We start from the raw sequence: 5858 nt of genomic DNA, 5'->3' as shown, positions 1-5858 counted from the left end.
GGATTTTCACAAACCCAAAATCTGACTCATTTTCAGGAGCTTGAGGTGAGGTGAGTGTGAGATGACCAGACTTGTGGGGTTATTCCTGCTGAGTCCAAACTTTTTGACCTCTGTGATTCAGGCCCAACAAAAGGCACAATTCAACAAAGATCTCATTCGTTCATAGTCAATGTGGCTAAGATTGAGCCTTTATTTCCGGAGAGAAGGAAGAGGGAAACTTTAGTGCACAGGCCAGTGTGTGACAGATGATTCACAAGAAGTGGGAGAGAAAATGGCTGGTGGAGAAAGTTCTGGGGTTGGAACAGCTTGGTAACCAGGCCACATGGGTGTCAGTGATGTGCAGTCACTGTAGTTTGTGCCTTTGTTACTTCCTACACCCAGTTGTTCCCATATGCTGGCTGTGTTCTATGTCCTGTAAACTTGAAGTCATCTGAAACTCTGGCTGCAATACAAGACACTGGCAATCACGTTCACCCATCATCCTGTCCTTTGACCTACACTGAAGCACACCACAGATTAAAATTTCTCGGGCTTGTTATGAATTATTCCATCCTTTTGCCCTATCTATACTGTAAAACCTCAGACACCTTTGCACTTCCAGTTCCAACTCCATTCCCTCTGACATTAATTACTCCACCATCAGCAGCCTGGGGCTAAAGCTCTGGAAGTTTCTCTTCTCTTCTCCCCTCCCCCTCCCTATCTGTCTCTGTATCTTGTCCCTCCCTTAAAATGATGTTTTTCCACTTGTATCTACTTGCGTGGCTACGCTTAAATTCTCTTCAGTCAATAATGTCCCCAAGGCTATGTCTTGGGGATGTTTTTCTCCACATAAAACAGCAGTACAACTGCAAGTTGTTGTTCGTTACTTCTCCAATCGTCAGTGATGTTTAGTTTTCTGGAATCCACCTGAAGATGAAAACATTTCTAATTTGTTGTAAAAATTAGGGAATAGTTGAGGGAATTTTTTTTCCACCAAAGAACATAAACCAACAACACAAGAAAATAGGAGCAGGAGTAGGCCACTTGGCCCCTCAAGCTGGTCTGCAGGGGTGAATGAAGTGGAGGGGGGGGAGGGGTTGCTTTCAATATTGCATCCAAAAAGAGCCAGCGCATTAGCAATATGAAACCTGTTAACCTATCAAGATCATCCAAATATGAGAACATCACTGACCAAAGATTAATACTGACCACAGTTGAAGGCAGTGTTAGGTGTTAACGTGGGTCTTTAAGAGGTTTAATGGTCCTTTCTATGCAGTGTAGTTATTTATCTTCAGTAACTCCATTGTGTTGATGCAGAGGCAGCAATGGACTTATTGCAGCCGTACCTGGAGCTGATCATCTTCTTCTATCTGCCGACGGTAATCTTTGATGAGGAGATCATCTACAGTATAAGTTCGGTGATTGGGATCTTCTCCTGTGGGATTAGGCAGCTTTACACCATGACAACCAAGAAAGCCGAAATCCCCCAGCGACAAACCTGTGGATCAACCGCCTGCAGATTCAAAGGTGAAAGGTGACTGTTTGCCCAGAGACTACAGGAAGCGTGGTGGACTACTTCCTGTTACTGGGGTTGGGCAGTGTGGAGGCTCCAGACATTGACTGAAAAGCAAGGCTTCCCATCGTGCTTTGAGAGAACCAATCTCCTGGAAGGTTCTGAATGTAGGCTGTGGGCCGTTCTGCTGGGTGACAATAGGGAGTCAACATCTGGCTACCCTGGGGCATTTGTATATCCAGAGTAGCCTTTGTAATTGGGTGGCACAGTAACACAGCTGGTAGAGCTGCTGCCACACAGCGCCAGAGACTGGGTTCAATCCTGACCATGGGTGCTGTTTATGTGGAGTTGGCATGTTCTCCCTATGACTGGGTGCTTTGATTTCCTCCCACATCCCAAACACATGCAGATTGGTAGGTTATTGGCTGCTGTACATTACCTTTGGTCACAGTGAAACAAAGTCACAGTCCCTTCAGCCCACCATGTCTGTGCCGTTCATCAAGTATAGATCTATACTCGTCCCATTCACCAGCCCTTCATCTGTTGCCTCCTACACATTTGGAGTTCGAGTACTTGTCCAGATACTTCTGGACTGTTGCAAGAGCCTCTTCCTTCACCTCCCCTCCAGAGTTTGTCTCACACCTGTCTCAGCATCAACCAAAGTGTCCTCACCAGCCACTCACCATTCCGTACAAGAGTGGGTACGTGGCAAAAGACTCAAAGGGGAGTTGATGCTCATGTGAGAGAGAATGAAGTAACCGGGCTACAGGGAAAGGACAGAGGGACTGGGTCTGATGGGATTGTTGTGCTGGAATCAGGCAAGGACCCAGTGTCCTCCTCCTACACTGTAAGTAATTAATGTTTTTTTTAACAGATGTAAAGAGAAAATCTGAAAGGACTTTTAAGAAGCTTATCGAATCTCCAACCCAAATCCCTTACTTCCTGTGTATCCTCATCTACTGGGGCCTCCTGCTGATCACCCCTTTTCTGCCCAAGGGTTTGTACATCCCCTGGGTCCTACATTGCTCATTGGACCAGCTGGTTGTGCTCTTTAGTTGGTGGAGGTGCTACAGGAACTTCCATCACAGGGGCCTACGAGATGTCGACACCTTTCAACAGACTGAGGACAAATATCTGGTGAGTAAAGACTTCACCGCTCGCCTCTGAGTGGTGCCTCTGATAAGCCCAGAATCTAATACCCATCCCCACATACCCTTGAGAAGCTGGCAGTGAGCTGCCTCCCTACTTCCCTGCTCTCCTGATGAAGGTGCTCCTGCAAGGCTTCAAACTGGATTGCTTATTGCTGGGGAAAAAGTCAGTATTGTGACCTAATTTTGATTTTTTTCAACATGGAGTAAATCTAGTTAGCAATCATCTTAGAACATAGAACATTACAGCACAGTGCAGGCCCTTCGGCCCACAATGTTGTGCCGCCATTTTAGCCTGCTCTAAGATCTATCTAACCCTTCCCTTCCACATAGCCCTCCATTTCTCTATCATTCATATGTCAATCTAAGAGTCTCTTAAATGTCCCTAATGTATATACCCCCACAACCTCTGCCGGCAGTGCGTTCCATGCACCCACCACACACTGTGTAAAAAAAACTTACCCCTGACATCCCCCTTTCTCCAATCACCTTAAAATTATGTCCCCTCATGTTGGCCATTTTCATTCTGGGAAAAAGTCTCTGACTGTCCACTCGATCTATGCCTCTTATCATCTTCAACACCTCCATCAAGTCACCTCTCATCCTCCTTCTCTCCAAAGAGAAAAGCCCTAGCTCACTCAACCTATCCTGATAAGACATGCTCTCCAATCCAGGCAGCATCCTGGTAAATCTCCTCTGCACCCTCTCTAAAGCTTCCACATCCTTATATAATGAGGCAACCAGAACAGAACACAATACTCCAAGTGTGGTCTAACCAGAGTTCTATAGAGCTACAACATCACCTTGCGGCTCTTGAACTCAGTACCCCAGATAATGAAGGCCAAAGCACCATACACCTTCTTAACAACTCTATCGACCTGCACGGCGACCTTGAGGGATCAATGGACATGGACCCCAAGAGTCCTGTCATTAACCTTGTATTCTGCCTTTGAATTCGATCTCCCGAAGTGTATCACTTCACACTTTTCCGGGTTGAACACCGTCTGCCACTTCTCAACCCAGCTCTGTAATCTATCAATATCCTGCTGTAATCTACAGCAATCTTCTACATTATCTACAACACCACCAACCTTTGTATCATCAGCAAACTTATTAACCCACCCTTCCACATCCTCATCCAAGTCATTTATAAAAAATCACAAAGAGCAGGGGTCCCAGAACAGATCCCTGCAGAACACCACTGGTCACCGACCTCCAGGCAGAATATGCTCCATCTACCACCACCCTCTGTCTTCTATGGGCAAGCCAATTCTGAATCCACACAGCCAAGTTTCCCTGGATCCCATGCCTCCCGACTTTCTGAATGAGCCTTCCATGAGGACCCTCATCAAACGCTTTAGTAAAGTCCGTATATACCACATCCACTGCTCTACCTTCATCAATGTGCTTTGTCACATCCTCAAAGAATTCAATCAGGCTCATGAAGCACGACCTGCCCCTCACAAAGCCATGCTGACTGACCCTAAACAGCTTATACTTCTCCAAATGCCCATAAATCCTGTCTCTAAGAATCTTCTCCAGTACTTTGCCCGCCACTGAAGTAAGACTCCCTGGTCTGCAATTCCCAGGGTTACCCCTACTCCTTTTTTTAAACAAAGGAACAACACTTACCACCCTCCAGCCGTCTGGCACTACTCCTGTGGCCAGTGAGGACGCAAAGATTATTGCCAAAGGCGCAACAATCTCTTCCCTAGCTTCCTGTAATAATCTTGGATATATCCCATCTGGCCCCGCTGACTTATCTACGCTAATGTTTTTCAAAAGTTCCAGCACATTCTCTTTCCTCACATCAACATGCCCTAGCGTATCAGCCTGTAGTACGCCATCCTCACAAACATCAAGGCCTCTCTCGCTCTCGCTCTCTCTCTGGTGAATACTTTAGCAAAGTATTCATTAAGGATCTCTCGTACCTCTTCTGACTCCAGGCCCGTTTCCTCTTTTATCCCTGATCAGTCCTACCCTCACTCTAGTCATCCTTCTATTCTTCACATATGTGTAAGTTTTCCTTGATCCTACTCACCAAGGACCTCTCATGCCCCCTCCTAGCTCTCCTAAGTCCATTCTTAAGCTCCTTCCTGGCTACCTTGTAACTCTCCAGAGCCCTGTCTAATCCATGCTTTCTGAACCTCAGGTAAGCTTCTTTCTTCCTCTTGACAAGATATTCTACATCTCTTGTCAACCATGTTTCCTTCACCCTACCATTCTTACCCTGCCTCAATGGGACAAACATATGCAGAACCCCATGCAAGTACTCCTTAAACAACCTCCACATTTCCGCTGTGCACTTCCCCAAGAACATCTGTTCCCAATTTAAGCTTCCAAGTTCTTGCCTAATAGCATCATAATTCCCCCTCCCCCAGTTAAATACTTTCCCATATCGTCTACTCCTATCCCTCTCCGAGGCTGTGGCAAATGTCAAGGAATTATGGTCACTATCTCCAGAATGCTCTCCCACTGAGAGATCTGAAACCTAATCAGGCTCATTGCCCAGTACCAGGTCCAGTATGGCCTCTCCTCTTGTCATCCTGTCCACATACTGTGTCAGGAATCATTCCTGGACACACCTAACAAACTCTGCCCTGTCTATCCCCTTTACACGAAGGAGGTGCCAATCAATATTAGGGAAGTTGAAATCATCCATGACAACAACCCTGTTATTTTTGCACCTCTCCAAAATCTGCCTCCCGATCTGGTCCTCAGCATCTCTGCTGCGATTGGGGGTCTGTAGAATACTCCCAATAGAGTGATCATTCCCTTCCTGTTTCTGACTTCCACCCACACTGACTCAGTGGATGATCCCTCCAGGATGTCCTCCCTTTCTGCAGCTGTGACACTGTCCCTGATCAGCAAAGCCACTCCCCCACCTCTTTTACCTCTGTCCCTGTCCCTTTTGAAACATCTAAACCCCGGAATATCCAGTAGCCATTCCTGCCCTTGCGACAGCCAAGTCTCTGTAATGGCCACCACGTCATAGTTCCACGTACTTATCCATGCTCTAAGTTCTTGTGGTAGTTAGCAATCATCTTGTGGTAGTTAGCAATTATCGTTAGCAATCGCTGGCAGTAGTCACACCCATTGGGAAACTGAACCAGGTAGTTCTGGCGCCATCCACACCAGTACATTTGGACTTTTCCCAACAGCTGTTTTTTTTATTATTTAAAAAATAAACTTTATTCATATAAAATATATACAGGAAA

The sequence above is a fragment of the Pristis pectinata genome, chromosome 33 (assembly GCF_009764475.1).
Source record: "Pristis pectinata isolate sPriPec2 chromosome 33, sPriPec2.1.pri, whole genome shotgun sequence".
In the NCBI taxonomy this organism is placed as follows: Eukaryota; Metazoa; Chordata; class Chondrichthyes; order Rhinopristiformes; family Pristidae; genus Pristis; species Pristis pectinata.
Note: the sequence above shows the minus strand (reverse complement) of the source record.